Below are 19,126 nucleotides of genomic sequence, written 5' to 3' on the forward strand. Positions count from 1 at the left end.
TTAAAGTTTTACCACCTTTCCATAATGCTTTTTCACACTCAATTGGTGAATTGACATTCTTCATTATATTAAGTCTTAAAGAACATCAACCTTCAGAATGATGCAACTGTGAAAATCACATTTTTTACAATACTGTAGAAAACTACTTCCCTTAAGGAAACTCCTTAATTCAAGTTCTGCTTCTTAGGATAACCTTCCTGGCTTAAAAATCCAGCTCACCGCTTACTAGCTACGTAACATCAAACAAGTTCTGTAACCTACAGGTATCTCAGTTCCCTTAGGTGAAACATGGGATACTTGTGCTATAGTTCATGATGTGTTACCAGGACCTAAATTAAGTAATATATTTTACTGTTTCAGCACAATTTCTAACACATGGTAAATATTTTATTTCAGTATTTAAGCAACATTAATATTTTTATTGTTATTATAACAGATTATCTTCAAGAACGATCATGATGTTATCTGAATGAAATCAGAGTGCTGGAGCCACATTCATCCTTTTGGGTTTCTCAGAGAACACCGATCTCCAAGTGGCCCTCTTCCTGGCATTCCTGACCATATATACAGTCCCTGTGGTGGGAAACTTGGGTATGATTATGATTATCAAGACCAATCCAAAATTCCACAACCCCATGTACTTTTTCTCAGCCAGTTGTCCTTTGTGAGTGTCTGTTATTCCACTATAACTACACCCAAACTCTTGGAGAGTTTGGTTGTGGAAGACAGAACCATCTCCTTCACTGGGTGCACCATGCAGTTCTTCTTGGCTTGTATATTTGCAGTGACAGAAACACTCATGTTGGCACTGATGGCACATGACCAATTTGTGGCAGTCCTCTGCTCTACACAGTCATCATGTCCCAAAAGCATCTTTAGTAGCTGGACTGTATACATGGGGCATAGTCTCTTCCCTGATACTGACCTCTTTTCTCCTAGAATTATCTTTCTGTGGGTCTAACATCATAAACAAATTTGTCTGTGAGCATTCAGTTATTGTCTCTGTCTCTGAATCCTACATCAGTCAATTGTTTTGTCATTGCCATATTTGATGAAGTTAGTAGTCTTGTAATGATCCTCAACTTCTTACATTTTCATTTTCATTACTGTCCTAAGAGTGCTTTCCTCTGGTGGAAGCTGAAAAGCTTTCTCCTCCTCTGCCTCCCACCTGATAGCCATCTTACCATGGGACTGTCCTGCTCCTGTATTTACCATGGGACTGTCCTGTTCCTGTATTGTGTACCCAATTCCAAAAACTCAGGGCTCATTGTCAAATTAGTTTCTGTATTTTATACAGTGGTGACCCCCATGCTGAAACCTTTGATCTACAACTTCAGGAACAAAGATGTAAAGGAGACTATCAGAAAGTTGGTAAATCACTCAATAATAACTTGATGATTTATTTATTTCCAAAGGAATCTGATTTTTTATGTCTAGGATTATTCAATGTTACCAAGAGAGATGAAGATTCAAATTATTTTATTCAATTCATCTGGCAAGATTTTTAAATCTATTGTAATATATCAGTTACCTGATCATTTAATTTATATTCAGTTCAATATTTAATAAAATGGCTTTGAACCATATGTGAAATAAAACAAGTGTAGTGGAATGGAGTACCCCCCAAAATATCATCTCTACCAGAACATCAGAATGGTGACCTTTTTATAAAAGAGGGTCTTGGCAGATGTATTTAAGGTAAGGATCTAGAGGAAATCACAGTGGAACATTATGACAGACAGAAAAGGACCCACAGAGACGTATAGGGAGGATAGCCATGAGGAGGTGGAGGCAATGACTGGATTTATACTGCCACAAACCAAGAAATATCAGAAGCAAGAAGAAGGAAGAAGAGGCAAAAAGAGATTTACCCCTAGAGCCCTTGGAGACAGTGCAGCCCTGCTGGCACCATTTTTCAGACTTTGGCCTCCAGAACTGTGAAAGAATAAATTTCTGTTGTTTTAAGTAAACAATTGTGTGATGATTTCTTTTGGCTGCCCTAGAAAACTATTAAAAATATAGCATGTAAATAAAGCAAAACCCAATTTTTTTAGCTCATATAATATTGACATGGTAAATGATGCTTTTAAACATTTGTCAAACCCATTTAAGCAATGAATGAGAATGTCTGGGCTATTTCTGGACTTCCAGATATATTTCTTTTATCTATATGTCTATCCATTTGCCAGGGCCACATGGTTTTGAACACTGATAACTGATTTCAGAAGTCACTGTTCCATTACTTTAGTAGTCAGCTGGGTAGATATTTCCTCAAATGCCTGGAACCAGAAAAAGAAAAATGTCCCAATCTTGGCACATGAGTTTTGATTACATGCCTTCAACCCTTTTAATGCATGCTTTCAACACTCAGATAGGTTCTTGCTGAGCCTGATGTTCAGCCAGAGATGAGCAATCAGGGCCCTCTCAAGTGTTTCCTGAATACGCACCCAGCGTTGGGCATGTGTATGGACTCCTATATTCCTAGAAACATACCCAAGCTTCTCAAAGCATCTCATTCTCTTCAACTAGTCTCCCAGATTTTTTGTTATTCTACTGTTTCTCCATACCAGAACATGGGTTATTATCTTGTAAGGCATCACTAAGTTACAGACTTTCAAAGTCAAGCTAAAATGGCACAAAGCACTCTATTCTTTCTGAGATTCAGCAGCTTTTGCTTAACAAAGCATTCCTCTTCTTGCTACAAGTTTTTGGTTAGCTTTCAGAGTTTCAAATACAGTTGATTTTAACAGTTTTTGTCTTAGTTCTTGCTTTGGAATTTCTTTACTTTGCCATTTTTGTTGGCATCACACTTTGAGAAGGAACAAAGCAAAAATAAAAAAATTTTAAAATCAAGAAAAAGTGACAAATATTTTAGGCAGGCAAAAGATATACAAAAGATAGACTACAGTAGTCTCTGAGGAAGAAAACTAAAGTAACACATTAAGAAAATGATTCAAGGACTGTAGTGACCAGGGAATACTCTTGGCTTTAGGTTTCCTGACGGTCCTATCAATTGAGAGAACCCTATCTGAAACTCAAGGACCAGGGAATTTGGGTGACGGAGCCCATTGCCCTTCTAGAGCACATAATGAGAGTGACAAGAGCAGAAAGTGGACATGGAGAGGCAAATGTAAAGTAATATGCATAATATGTATTCAATAATGTGTTGAATTTATATTTATGGAAGAATTAGCAAAAAGTGTTGCTTTGTTCTTCTCATTGTTTAGTACCCTGCTAAATATACAACACCTAAGTTCTTAAACAAATACTGCTTCTATCCATCTAGGGAAATCATGATTATCCTGAACTTTCCTTTTTTCAAAAAAAATCAATTAGCAGTGCTTCTTACAGTTTAATAATCATAAGTATCACCCAAATCCATTTTAATGTAGATATTATAGGGTCCCATTGCTAGATATTCTGATCTAGGAAATCTTATTTGGACCTGGGAATTGTCATAACCCAAAATTCCAGTCAGTTCTGGTATAGGTGATGCAGAGACTAACCATTGAGAAATCTGCTTTAGCTTAGTTTTATTAATTCCAGAGGACATTTTAGTAATAAACATACAAGGTAGTCAATTTCAAGTTTCAAATTTTCTGTGTAATTTCAACAATCTCCTATTCATTAAAGTATAAGATAACTGGCATTTGACTTAATTACTTGTTTTGAGGCTTGTGAGTAATAAGTTGCTAGTGATTCTCCTGAGTTCAAGCCCCAAAGGCTATAGAGTTAGGTATAAGATCCATGAAGTCCCAGTTGTACCCAGCTTACAGAGAATCAGGGGGTGGTAGCCTGTTTCTCTCTAGCAGGTGAGTTGTTTCAGATTTTCTCAGAAACAGTAAAAATATTTTCCTAGTACAGGAACTTGGGTCTTTAATTTTTCTTTTTATGTTAAGTCAATGTAACTGCTCCCCAATTCTGGACTCAATCATATTAAATAAGAAGTTGATACTTTGGAAATAATTGAGTTTATTATCCATTAACAACTATTTCATAAATAATCGAATAAACTTGCCAAATGGAAATGTATATTTATCCATAACCTCTTTATATAAATCTTAAATGGGTATGTATATACTTTTATAAGAATTGGTATGGTATGCTATTTTACTTATACAAAGATAACTTTCTGGTTAATATTGCTAGAATTCCTATCTGATAACTCTTGCTATTCCTAAGATATATATTTATATATAAGATGCTTGGGCTATAATAGAATCTAAGCTTTAGGCTATAAACTGCAATAAAGTAGATCTCTCCACTGAGTGATCAAAAGGGTCCATTGCCTTCCTTAGTTAGCAACAGCACCACAGCAACTGAGCTATTCAATGAGGGAAGTAGCTTTTATGTAATAAAATGTGCTAATGGGATTACTATGCTTTCTTCATATACTCTAGCATCTTACTTTATTCTTAGAATAAAAACCATATTCTATTAAATATTTTAATAGGTTCAGGTATATGTTAGGAGCTTACAGATACCAGACCATAAAGAATAAGTTACTTCCCTCACAAAAGTCTGTTCGGAGCAAGAAGGCTGCTGACATCCGCATGAGTTCAGGCTTCCTGGGTTCCTATGTTCCTGGGGCTTGCTTTTCTCTGGGTTCTAGTTTCCTTCCTTCCTGGAGCTGACTTCTCTTTCCTCTGCATGCTGACTTCCAGGGGCTCCAGCTTAAGTCTTCTGCATCAAACTCCAACATCAAAACTTCAACATCAGAAAACTCTCAACTCTGTTCTTTGCCATACCTTTTATCTGTGTGTTCCCACCCACCATGGAGTGGGGATTCAATACCCTAATCATAACTCAGTCATGCCCAGGTTCAGATGAGATTACAAGCATAATCCAATATTTCTTTTTGAAGTTCATCAGTTATATCAAACTGCTACAATAGGCAAACACAAGAGCAGTATTTTTTGCTTTTTGAATAAATGATCCCCATTTTTTATAGAGTCCTTCACAAGTTTATGGATTTCCATACAAATATTTGCTCAGTATAATTTACGAACTTATGCCAATGAAACATGGAAACAAAGGAAAGATAACATGTGGACAAATATTACTCTTATACATTACAATGAAGCATTTTTTAAGTGAAAACAAAGTGCAATAGAAATTCAAAGATGTTTTAAAGAATCAGCTTTGTTTGATATATACATAGAAGGTGTTTGAATGAGGTATGAGATTCAGAAGGAAAATGAGCTCCAATATCTTTTTCTTCTCTTTTTTCTCCCCCTCTGTAGACAGTCCATAACCTATTTACCACTCACTCCCATAAATCTTCTCTTTGGCAAGAACAACACTATCCTATTAAAGCACCTGTAGTAATGGCTAAAAAAATCTGAGCGTGGAAAGCACCTTTGCCCCCTTAGGTTTCACAGATTGCCCAGAGCTTCAGATTCCTCTTTTTCTGGTGTTTTTGTCCATGTATATTATCACTGTGGTAGGAAATCTTGGAATGATAGTAATTATCAAGATTAACCCTAAACTTCACACCCCCATGTACTTTTTCCTTAGTCATCTTTCTTTTGTTGATTTTTGTTACTCTTCCATTGTCATTACCAAGCTGCTTGAGAACTTGGTTATGGCAGATAAACACGTCTTCTATTTTAGCTGCATACTACAGTACTTCCTGTCCTGCACTGCTATGGTTACTGAGTCCTTTCTGCTGACTGTGATGACCTATGACTGTTTTGTGGCCATTTGTAACCTTCTGCTTTATATGATGGCCATGTCACAGAGACTGTGCCCTGCTGGTGGCTGGGTCATATCCTTGGAGTATGTTGGCACCTTGGTGCGCTTTTGCTATGCTCTCCTTCTAAACTACTATGGACATGATGTATTCAACCCCTTTTTTTGTGAGTATACTGCTCGTATTGCTGTCTTGAGCTCTGATATAGATATTTCCCACCTGCTGCTTTTTGGCTTTGCCACCTTTGATGAGGTGAGTTCTCTGCTGGTCATCCTCACTTCATATGTTTTTATTTTTGTGACTGTACTGAAAATCAGTTCTGCCAGCTGACTTCCCAAAGCCTTCTTCCCCTTTGCCTCCCACTTGACTGTCATCAACATCTTTCATGGGACCATACTTCCTCTCTACTGTGTGCCCAACTCCAAAAACTCTCAGCAAACAATCAAAGTTGCCTCTGTATTTTACACAGTGGTCAATCCCATGCTAAATCCCTGATCTACAGCTTGAGGAACTAAGATGTGAAGGGGACCTCCTGAAAATGAATAGATATGAAAGTCCTATTTCACTGAACCAATCTCAGAAGTTGTTTTCCATCCCAGTGAGCAACTGGGCCAGGGCCTAACCCACTTCTAAAACATATAACATGATATTTTTACGGATAATTGTGATTTTAATAGATTGTGAACTAATAAGTTCAAATCCTTTGACAATGCTAAAGAAGTTTAATTCTGGGATACATTTCACAGGATTTTGATCCATAAAACATCTATTTCTTCAAATGTTGTAAAAACAAACAAAAATACTACAAATAGCAGCTGGTAAAGGTAAATATTATTATAAATAATAACTTACTTTTCTTCACTTTTTTCTGCATGACAGGTGTTGAGGTAAATTTTGACAAACTATCACATTTAAGATCCAAAGTGATACATGAGGTCAGGTAATATTAATATTCTATTTTACATAGGAGGAAACAAAACCTCAAAGATGTTAAGTGCATTACACAATGTTTTACATCTAGTGTGTTACAAAACAAAGTCTTAGAGAAGGATTTATTCTAAAAACCCATTTATTAATGCAATTTAACCTCAAGTCTGATATATAAACATGTACTCTGACTGCATAAATATGAAGAGTGTTTAAAAGAACAAGGATGTCTTCTAACGTAGACAGAAAACTGAGGTCCACTTTCCAGAATGAGGAGTGCTTTCCCCAAGACTAGAAGGTAGAAGAAAATTTAGTTCACTTGATTGGGGAACTGTGAAGGCAGGGACAACAGCAAATGCAAATTACCACACATTGAAATATCACCGTGATTTCATGAACTTCTGTGCGGGTAATGTTGGTGGAAATAGTGAAGTACAGTTCGGGTGGTAGAAAAAAATAATATGGACTGCAGTAATAGGTAGGGCTCTTTTCTCTGCCCATTGCTCATGAAGCTTTGGTGTACACCTTTAATATTCACTGATATGAATATTATTATTTTCATGAATTTTTTTTTTTAATTTTTTAATTTTTTATTGACTTTGTAATAATATTACATTAAAAATATATATGTGAGGTCCCATTCAACCCCACCCCCCCACCCCCCCTCTCCGCCCCCCCAACAACACTCGTTCCCATCATCATGACACATCCATTGGATTTGGTAAGTACATCTTTGGGCACCTCTGCACCTCATATACATTGGTTCACATCATGGCCCATACTCTCCTCTATTCCATCATGTAGGCCCTGTGAGGATTTACAATGTCATGAATTTTTATGTCAGTCACTACACTAAATGGTTTATAAGCATTTTCCCATTACTTAATCTTCATAATGTCTGTATTTGTATTTACAAATAAGAATCCTGAAGTTTAAAAAATTGCCCCAGGTTTCATAGCTCGACCAACTGAATTTAAATTTAAACTCAGATCCATCTGACACCAATGTCTGCATTCCCAATAGCAATGCTCTGTGGACTTTGCTGAGTCAAGGAACTTAGATTTCCTTAACTCTGCATGGGGATAGTAATGATTCATGGGTTTTTTGTGAATATGGAATGAGGTAATCTATATAAAAATTCCCATGATAACACCTAACATGTATAGTTTACTTTCTGAGGTAAGGTAACAATTTGCCAAAACATAATAGGTTCCTAGTGAATATTTGTAATATTAAATCGATGTCAATGTCTCCCTGAAAAGCCTCCTTCAACAATGTTTGGAGAAGTATATGCATTAATTAATATCCATTCAATTTCAGCAGAAGGGAATTTTGTTTACTTCTGCGTGCGAATGTGTTTAATTAATTTATTTTAATTCTATTTTTCATCCTTATTTGGATAAACAATGAGTGTCAGCACATTGTTATCTAAAATTATTTTGAAAGTGAATGCATGAAATCCCAAAAGCTGGACATGAGCTTCTAATAGTCCTGTATCACAAAGTCCAGAATATTCTATTTAACTCAACATCTTTTCTTCTTGTTCTCAGTGTCTTACCAAATACACTTAATTCTGTTTCTGAGGACTCTTTAAAATGGACACATTAAACTGTCACCCACAGAATCAGTAAATTCTATGACTGCATGTGCTGTTTCCTCTCTTAATTGAATGCATGGAAAAAGGTTACTTAGAGGAAGATTTTGATTCATCATAGGAAAGGGCTTTCTAATTTGTTAATGCATATGATAATGGATGATTTGCCTTTAAATTAAAACTCATTTTCCATTGTAAGATTCAAATATGAGTTTTCACTTTTTCATATAAACAGTAATGAGAATATTAGGAGAGTTAATTTTGACAAGATTTAGGACATTGATTTTGTGAAAATTAGGAGTTTTCAAATAGTAAAATGCAGATACACAAGGCTCACAGTTTAGTTCACAGGTCACACAGAAACATTAAAATTATCAACATCTACAGAATCCTATAAGATTCTTTAAAATCATCTTCCAAACTATAGGGACTTTCAATCATTAGGAAGAAGGTAAAATATTATTTTATTTGCCTTATTTCTCCATGGCTTCAAACCCATTTGAAATCCACTAACACTGGAAATGACCAGATACACCAAGATATATCAAAAAAGAGAGCAACCTACACTTCTGGGCAATCTGAGATGCCCAAGAGGGTAAATGTGACCCCTGCAGTGATATTTCTCTCTGACAAAAGCATATTTCCTGTTCATGGAATCTGAGAATCAATCTTGAAAACAAAATATTAAGAAGCATGATGAATATGTGAAGCATGGGTAATTATCCCATGTGTAGAGTATAAAGTGAGACAAAATTAACTGTTGAAATAATCCTGGTAGGTATATCCAAGACAGGACTATCTGAAATATCAGAAATAGAGTACTAGTTAATATTACTTTCTCAAGAATTATAAAACTTAATTCTTTTCATGTTCTCAAATATAATTTTTAAGACTTGAAAGTGCACTAATTATTAAATCAAATCGAATTTTGATGTAAGACATTTCACTCTCACTGGTTTCATGAGTTTTGGAAAGAAAATGAAAGAACTATCATGTCTTTCCTACAAAAACTAATTGAAAGTGTAAATCTCTAAAATAACTTCTGTAACTGACACTCATTTCTACATAGTGAAGATATGCATATATATTTTGATAAAAGAAATAATAGCCCATTTTCACATGATTAAATGCATACTTTAAACAACAGTTTAGCACTTTCTTATCATTTCTCTTCTAGATCAAGTGAATCAAGCATCAAGTCAATATTGATTTACATTTTTCAAAAAAGAATATCTATCAAATGCCTTTCTCAACAAATGGGCAAATGGAAACCCAAGGAAGCCATGACTTTTTCAATGACATAAAGACATTAGATAATCAACCTACAGCTGAAACTCAAATCCTCCTACTCGCAGACATGTGCCCATCTCTCTGTGCCAGGCTGATTAGAGTAAGATATTAATATTTTCATTTTGTAAAGATCACATCTTCAAAGATTCCATTTTACTAATTCTTTTGACCACTTTTAAAGCAAACTTCAGAATATGAAAGAATCATAAAATGAATATTTCTTACTATACTTTCATTTATTGTAGGTCAAATCTCTGATTCTGCAACCCAACTGACAGGTTCTGGATGTTCCAACACTGAAGGCCTGAGGTTGCATGCAAAGATAGGGCCCTCAATTGTCCTGTCTGTCCCATACCTAAGGATTTAAGGACAAATCAGAAGACTGTCTTTACTAGACAATAGACTCCAGTATAAAATTCCTTTTTGGTGCAATTTTTTCTGGATTTCTCAACCTCAGTGCTATTGATATTTTGGACTAGAAAACTCTTTTTTGTGACATGTTTAACAATGCCATTGGCCTGCACCCACTAGATGTCAGTAGTAGCACCCCACTACATCATTACAATTAAAAATTCCTTCAAGGTGATGGAAGAATAGATGGAACACAGGGTATCTGTAAGGCATTGGAATTGTTCTGAATGATATTGCAATGACAGATACAGACCATTACATATTTTGCCAAAACCTATAAAAGCATATTGTGCAAAATGTAAATGATAATGTAAACCACTGACCATGGTTAGTAGTAATACTTCAGTATTTGTTCATCAATCATAACAATTGTACCATACTCATGTAAAATGTTATTAATAGGGGAACATGTACAGGGGTAGGGGATGGGGTATATGAGAATCCCCTATATTTGTTACGTGAATTTTCTGTAATCTAAATCTTTTTTGAAAATAAAGTGAAAAAAAAAAGGCACTTGGGGAACATACAGAAGAAATTGTCATGGTACATAAAAGATAAGAGATCTTACACTGATAAAAGGCAAAATACAAATTTTTTTAAAATTTATGTTTTTTATTATTTTTAAAATGTTTAATTATTTTTTAATTTAAATTTGGGGGGGCTTTGTTTTTGTAGAGGGTTTGGATTGCAGAAGGGTAGTAGCTGTGTCAGGATCACTGGTGGTGGAGGGATATGTGGAGAAGAGGGCACTTGGGGCATTCCTCTATGGAATATGTATGTGTTCAAGTGGTCATGGACTATTGTCTCAGTAGGTGAAGACCTACACAATAACCAAAAGGATATTGAATTCCCATCTGGGGAGTCTACTACATTCTCTAATATAGTGGCAAGAAGGGAGATATTAAATACAAATGAGTTTGTATGGCTAAGAGATTTCAAAGTGAGCCGGGAGGTTATTTCAGGGGTTATGCTAATGCATATCTCAGGATGATCTCACTGATTGCTACAGTAAACAGAGCCTTAAGAGGGGGCCTCCTGAGGATTCTAGAGACATCTAGACACTATAGGCAGGGCAGACAATTCCAGGAATTCAGCTTGCTCTCAGTGAGACTTATCTTGGAATATATGTTAACCTATGTCCCCAATACAATAGAGTTAGACTCATTTATAATTTCCCTACACATGCACTTTTGCCACTTTTATTTGAACCTACAATTAGCATTATGCCAATTAAATATATGTCCCAGAGACTTACATCTTCAAACTGTTCATTTGTTGGTTGAACCCTGAATCTCAGCAGAGTTGCAGTCAACACCTACTTTCCAGTTCATCAGGCTACCCAGGAAAATTAATAAAATGATGATGATGAACAACATCCATTACAAAAATCGAGAGTACCTACATCTGCAAGTAAGACAGTTTCATCAATCTGCCCCATGGGATCTAAGCCCCCTCTCAGTCAGAAGCACAGTGGACATCATCATCCCCAAATCCTCAAGATTGAGGAATGAACAGACATGGGAAAGGAATGCAACTATGGACTAAAGTAGACAATAGTAAACAAACTATGGTTCTGTTTATGTTCTTTCACCAGAAGCCTGGTTTTATTCATTTAATGTGAATTTCTCCCTTGTAAAATGCTTCAAAATACTCACAGAAGGAGGGAGGCATATAATGCTGACTTTCAGATCAGGACCTTTCTATTTCTCCCTCTTCCTGGAAACAGTTTTTCAGGACCACGCATTTGAGAAGGTAAGCTAAGTCAGGTCCTCTATACAAAGTTCAGCAGAAAGACTCCATTTGCTTCCTTTCCTGAATCACCCAGATATGTAATGCCTGCAGTGGCTGTAAATTTCCCCGAAATGATTTTCCCAAGAGAACTGCTTTAACCAAAGACATCTAGGTGCCTTGTATGTAAAATATCCAAATTCTCTCAGAATCTGAAAAATAATGCAGCTATCCTCCTGGCTTTGGAAAGTTTGTTTTGGGGAGATGCTAATATTCCTATGTTTACTTCTACAGCAGGTCCAAAGAGAATATCTGTTGCTTTAACTCCAGAGACTTCGAAACAAACAATTAATATTAAGTACTGTTTCCTGCTGTAATTCAGGTTTCTTTGGAAACATGAAGGAAAACCACTGTGGTTTAAGAAATATTTTAGATAAAACTTACATAGAGGTTTAGAAGTCTTCTCCCTGTGCTCCATGTCTTCCCATAGTTTCTGTAAATTGTTATTTAATAATCATAGCAGAAGTCATATTTTTAATTTACTCAAAAATATTTCTTAAGTATCTTCCATGTTCCTGGCCTCTGCAAGGCGTAATCACACCCTTGGTACACTAAGCTAACGGGGACATTGAAAAGTCTGCCTTCAGGTCCCTCTGCTACTTAATTATCTTCTGCTAAGGGTTCCAGACACAAAGTATCTCTTCATGTACATCGAGGATAGGATGATAGATGTTGGAAATTTGATTTCTCAGTGTCCCCAGAAGAAGCTATATCTGGGGCTATAACAAGTATCCCTAGGTTTTCTTAATGTTATTGCCAACTTCCTAGATCCCTGATTAACATTCATATTTTCTACGACTCATAGCATTATCTCATCTTTTCTTTTGATTATCACATAGTTAACAATCTATATTTCAACCAAGTTCTTGATTCTGTTTTCTCTCTTACCTTGATATTTCCTTACCTCATGTTTTAATTATTTCACATTCAGGTTGTTCACTAGCCTTCAATTTGTTCTTCCTGCCTATAGACTGGTCCTCATATCTGTCCATCATACTGCCACTGAAATAACTGTTTACAAAAGAAATCAACTTACTTTTATATATTGGCTTGATTATATGTAAATACTTCTGGAAGGATATATTGGGAGATTTGCATATGACTGAGAGAAAGGGAGAGAAAGTCATTGCATTACTTACTCTAAAAATTAATTAAATAAGTGTAAACTCAATTCAAATTAATAAGTGAAAGCTATCATAAACAAATCATTCCCTGGTATGTAAATGTGAATGAATCCAAGTTAAAAAAATGGACGTTTCAGTTCCTAAAAATGGTATCAAATACTTCCCTACCATCCTCACTCATCTCCTCTTTTCTGTAAAATATTAGGTTCAAAATATCAAGAAAAATTCTATATAATTATATAATATAACATGACAAGTACTAAACCACACTGGTTAGCCTAAACAACAAGCATCCATTGTCTTATAATGTAATGGATTGAATTCTGTGCGTTTGGTCTGTGTCCACATTCTAATGGATGTGGATTCATTGTAAAGAAAATCTCTTCAAGATGAACTTCAGTAAAGTTGTGGCTCAACTGAACCAGGTTGGACTTTAACCAAAATTACTGTAGTCCTTTATAAGCATAAATGAAATTCAAACAAAACTTGATAAAGCCAGAGGAAACAGTCAGAAGCTGGATGTCAACAGAACATGGAAGGGAAAGAAAACACTGCCATGAGCATTGTCATGTGACAGAAAAGCTAAGAACCCACATTCCCTGGCAGTCAGTCACAGAAGACCACAGTCTTTTTAGAGAAAGGATCTCCTAGCTGATGCCTCAGTTTTGGTCTTTGTCTAGCCTCAAAACTGTGAGCCAATAAGTTTCCTTTGTTTAAGCAAACCCCTTGTGTGGTATTTGTTTTAGCAACTAGGAAATTAAAACATGTTTTTTTGTAGACTGTAAATTCAACATCAAGGCATCAACAGGCCATACTTTTTCCCTGGAGTTTTTGGGCTCATCCTCCATCAATTGATGATCTCTCTCTCTGGCTTCTCCTAGTTTCTTCCGATTTCTCTTATCTGAATTTATTCCACTTATAAGACTTCCACTCATAAGGAATTATGAGTGGATTAAGGCCCATCCTTATAAAGTTTGGCCATGCTTAAAGAGGATCATTGAAAATACTATAAATAAATGAGTCCACACCCTGACATACCTGAAAATATTCAAAGATACTATTTATAAAACCTCAGGAATGCATAATATGACTTGAATATGCCTTAAGTGGGGTACATAATTCAATTCTCAAGTCTATGTATCAGTCCATTTGTGCAATGTCTCATCAGCTTTGGTGACTTGATCCATCAAAACCTGCTGTGATGTGTACCATTGCAGGAAACCTTTTGTAATTCCTCTGGAACAAGTTCAAATTTTTGATAGCCATGATTTCTGTTCATCATCCATTCTTTAATTATTTATCAAACCACAGTGTTGTACTTATCTGTTTATATTATTTTCTGTTCAAGCATTTTGTCATGTTTCAATATGATACTAATACTTTCCTAGCAGTTTGCAAGATACATTTAAAAACATTAATTCCTAAGGAATATATTTGAAAAATATCACAGTTTGGTATATGTTATTTCATGTTTTCTATTAGGCATCCTTCTTTATGTGCAGTTTACTTTTTTTGTATTCATATTCAATTTTTTAAAGAAATTATACAATAATAGCTGTGAACATAAAAATCTTGCTCTATTTTTCATTTTATTTTGAAAATATTTCCTTAAAAATATAAAGCTTAATATAGTAATTGTATTGAATTTAATGTGATTTTATGTTTGCTGAAAGAATGATTGTTACAAAATAATTGTCTAACTCTTTTTCCCAAATTGTACAATGATTTCCACAACACTATTTATTGAGAATTCTTTCTTAATCTATTATTTTATGACATATCTGCTGATATATATAAATTCCTTAAATAAACTATGTTCTTAGCATTTCTCTCTCCTCCAGGTCCTTGATTATATCATACAGCACCCACTTCATTTCCTTTAATAAATATAAAAGATAAATATTTTCTAATGATATTTAGCAATTAATATACAAAATATACTACAGCAAAACCATGACCTATAGTGGTATTATGAACAATAAAATATATTTTCTTTCTTCCATTAGTCATTGACCTAATGTTAAATGAACAGAACTATCCTGTGCCTCTAGATGGGTGCAATAGTTGTCGGTGTGAGGAGGGTATTTATGAACTAGAAATGCATTTACCATCACCTTGAATGGGCAAATTTGATTGACTAGTTACTTGTAAATTTTTTTCCATAAGAGTTCATCCTATTTAACATTCACATTCCAAGGAATCAATTAATTCATCCATATCAGCATTTGTTCACCTTAGACTAAAAATTTGCTTTTGAAAAAAAAATCAGCAAACTGATGTTCAGAATTCCAAAATTAACTTAAATCTTCAATACAAAATTTGTTTAAGAACTGAGTAAACAGTATTCAGGGTTAAAATATTTCATATTCTGAAGTTTGAATCAAGTTTGAAATCTGACCTCTACCAATTGTTTACTTCTTTTGGAATCACTTTAATGCTATTAGTATTATAATTGGAATCATGTTTACAAATGTAGTGATTAGAGGTAGTTCATGATATTACAGGCCTGGAGCAAACGACACTTTATACTCCTAAAGTACAGGCATACCTCACTTCATTGCACTCTGCTTTATTGTGCTTTGCAAATATTGTTTGTTTTTATAAGTTGAAGGTTTGTGACAACCTCACCTTGAGCAAGTCTATATGAGCCATTTTGCCCACAGCATGTTCTCACTTCATGTCTTTCTATCATATTTTAATTAAGATATGTACATAGCATTTTAGATATAATGCTATTGCACACTTAATAGACAATAGTGTAAACATAGTTTTATATGCACAAGGAAATAAAATTTCACATAACTTGCTTTATTGCAAATGCTTCATGATAACAGTCTGAAACCAAATCTTCAATATCTCGATGGTATGCTTGCAACATCATTATCATATTTTAAGGGTTTTTCCTATTTGTTTACTTTTGTTCAATAATGAATAATATTTAGATGAGAAATATACAAAACAAAGAAGAACAACAACAAAACAACAAAACTATAGGTTCTACTACAAGTTGTTTCTGTATCACTACCTACAATTTTGGACAAATCCATAAAACCCTAGTGGTCACAATTTCATCAATGACACTTATTTTGAAAGACACAACACTGGAAAGAATAAATCTCAATTAGTCCTTAAAATACCCATAAGTATTATAATTAGACTGATGGAGACACTGTGTCTCGGTCCCAGTGTCATCACATTAGCATTCAATGTTCACCCTTATTTAGGTCTTTTACTATTTCATAGTTAAACTCTTATAAAAGTCAACATTGTTTAACATACCCAAAATAATTAAACTTTTATAATTAAACTATAATAAAATAATACTTTTATTCTCAATTTTAAAATAGATCCAATGCAGAGATTTTATTATAGATGAAAATATACCTTGAAGTCAATGAAAAGGTGAAAGATTTATGTGATCTGAAGAGAAACCAGTTGACTCTGAAGTTCAATGCCTTGTCAGTGGGCCCAAATTTGGAATTTGTCTTCCTGAGTGAGTTGGAGTGGAACTCAGATGTGACCTTTCTATACATAACTCTTCTGTCACCTTTACTGAACCTGTGGTTGGCGCTATGGTTGATGTATACCCAGGAGACTTGAATCTCTGGATTGGCCATGTGCCAGCTGGGCCCTGAGCCTGAGCAGAGTTACAATTCCTACTCTCCAGTTCGTTGGACTTGTCCAGGTCAGCTAACAAGGTGAAGATGGTCAACCCCACACCATGGAAGCGAGAGTGCCTACAACTCCAAGCAAGAGAATCATATCCATCAACTATGTGGGTCTAAGGCACATCTCCATATAGTGGTGAAATGGACATCACCATCCCAGGGTCCACAGGATGGAGCAATAAAATATGGATTAGAGTGGACTTACTGGTATTCTACTATAGAACTATTGTGACTAGCAATGGAAGAAATTGTAACATTGGTATGGAGATAGTGGGCATGGTAGTTGCTGAGGGCAGGGAGACTGAAGAAGAGATGTGATGTGGGGGCATTTTGGGAACTTGGAGTTGTCCTAAATGATATTGCAGGGACAGATGCTGAACATTATATATCCTGCCATAACCCTCTGAATGTACTGGGGGAGAGTGAAAACTACAATGTAAACTATAATCTATGCAGTGCAGCAGTGCTCCAAAATGTATTTACCAAATGCAATAAATGTCCCACAATGATGAAAGAAGTTGTTGATGTGGGAGGAGTGGGTGTGGGGTGGGGTGTGGGGTATGTGGGAATCTTTCATAATTTTAATATAACTTTTTTGTGATCTATGTATCTTCAAAAATAAAATAAAAACTAAAAAAATAACAAAATGAAAATAAATGAAAAATGGGATGTGAAAATGCTGTGAATAGTAAACAATCTATATGTTTATCAGGGATCTAGATTCTTTGCAATAACATTAGAAACCCTTATAATACTGACTCTAGTCCAAGATGTAGCTTCTTCTCTGAGCTAAATTATTCTCTGAGAAAAATTCTTAATGTGGGCTGTCAGATTCTGAACTTACAAGAAGAGATACTTTGTGCCTAACACCCTTGGCAGAAGATAACAAAGTAGCAGAGGGACCTGAAGGCTGGCTCTTCCCACTTCCCCATTTTGGTTAGTGTCACCAAGGACTGGTTATGACTTTTAGAGGCAATGAGCAAGAATAATCGAGAAATGTTTTTGAGTAAATTAAAATACGACTTCTGCTATGATTCATTATTATACAATAAATATTTGAGTTAATAGGAAGATCACAGAGCATGAGGAAAGGCCTTTAAAACTTTATCTAAGTGTCATATAAAATGTATCTAAAACATTCATCTTCCTTCAGGGTTTCAAAAAACTCTAATCATAGTAGAAAACAGTAGTTAATATTAATTGCTTACTTTGAGAGGTTGACATAAAGGCAACAGATTTTCTCTAAGGTCCTGGTGCCATAGGTTGTGGAAGTTAATCTAAGAGTCTTAGAATATCCCCCAAATAAGCTTTCCAGCACCTGGAGACAGATTGCCTTACATTTGCAGATTCTGAAATAATATGGATAGTCTTTTTACATGTAGTTATCTAGAACATGTCTGTGGTTCAAGCAATTCTTCAAGAAAAATCAATTTGGGAAAATTTCCAACCTCTGCAGGCATTATAAACCAGGGTATTTAGGGAAAGAGAAGTAGATGCTTTCCATGGAAATGTCTATAGAAGACTGTGTAACTTGGCTGCTCAAATATATGTTCTAAAACACTGTTTCCTGGGGAGTGAGCAATATAGAAAACCCCTAACATGAACATTTTCAGTAATCTATGTTGACGGGCTTCTTGCGCCCAAAGGGGTCGGGCGCCAGCGGGGGTTAACGGAGGGGCTGGCACGGCCGACGATGGTGCTCTAAGACCCAGGCGAGGAGGGGGCCAGAGCGGGGCTTCTAAGGCGTGGAAGGACGCGCGGTAAGGAGAGACCACGGAGACAGTCTGGAGTGCAGAGCAAGTCTAATTTATTAAGGAAGTGCAGGGGTTTATATAGAGAATGAGGAGGGCGGGGTAGAGCAGGAAGAGTGAGGACTACAGGACGGCTGGGGATTGGCAGAAGCTTGTGGGCGGACTTGTGGTCTTGTGCCGTTAGCTGTTACTAGGGAAGTGGGCAGATTTTAGGTTAGGATACAACAATATGTCTCCCTAATTCTGTGAAGTTTTGAACAAATTTATAAGGGAAAACTGTCAGGTATTAAATTAAATGCACATGAAATGAATTCATGAGACTTCTGGAGAAAACAAACAAACCAAAAACTAAATTTTAGAGCATGCAAAAAATATTAAGAAAAAAAGAAAAAAATAACTGAGAAAAAATTTTAAGGAAGAGGATGTTAGACATCACATATCCTGGATTAAAGATGTTTTTTTTTAAAAAAATTCACACACTTGACATAATTTGGGAAAAAAGAAACCATGATATTAAATCTGCCCATAGCTGTAAATTGAAATTAGAGTGCAGAAATGTTAAAATCTACCAGAACCAAGGAAATATGGGAGTCTTTCTTACCAAAGGGTGAATATAAACCCTCCCAATTCAAGAGGTTATTTGGCCATATCTGGAGGCATTTTTGATTGTCAGGGCTGGGCAGGGTGCTGCTACTGGAATCTAGTGGGTACAGGACAGGGACATTGTACATGATATAATACAAAGATGGCTCCCCGCAAAAATATCAATAAAACAAAAATCAATTGTGCTGAGTTTGAGAAATCCAGAAATAAGATACTAAAAATGACTTTATAATAGTGATATTTGCCTATAAAAGACTGTCTTCTGATTTGTTCTCTTT

General features: G+C 35.4%; 2 pseudogenes; both read left to right on the top strand.

The window, feature by feature from the left end:
* The first annotated feature begins 455 nt into the window (after window positions 1-455).
* LOC101445409 (olfactory receptor 5D13-like) lies at window positions 456-1,395 on the top strand (annotated as a pseudogene).
* A 3,943-nt stretch (window positions 1,396-5,338) lies between these two features.
* LOC101445861 (olfactory receptor 5D14-like) lies at window positions 5,339-6,261 on the top strand (annotated as a pseudogene).
* The last annotated feature ends 12,865 nt before the right edge of the window (window positions 6,262-19,126 follow it).

Source organism: Dasypus novemcinctus, chromosome 24, assembly GCF_030445035.2.
Source record: "Dasypus novemcinctus isolate mDasNov1 chromosome 24, mDasNov1.1.hap2, whole genome shotgun sequence".
NCBI classification, from domain to species: domain Eukaryota; kingdom Metazoa; phylum Chordata; class Mammalia; order Cingulata; family Dasypodidae; genus Dasypus; species Dasypus novemcinctus.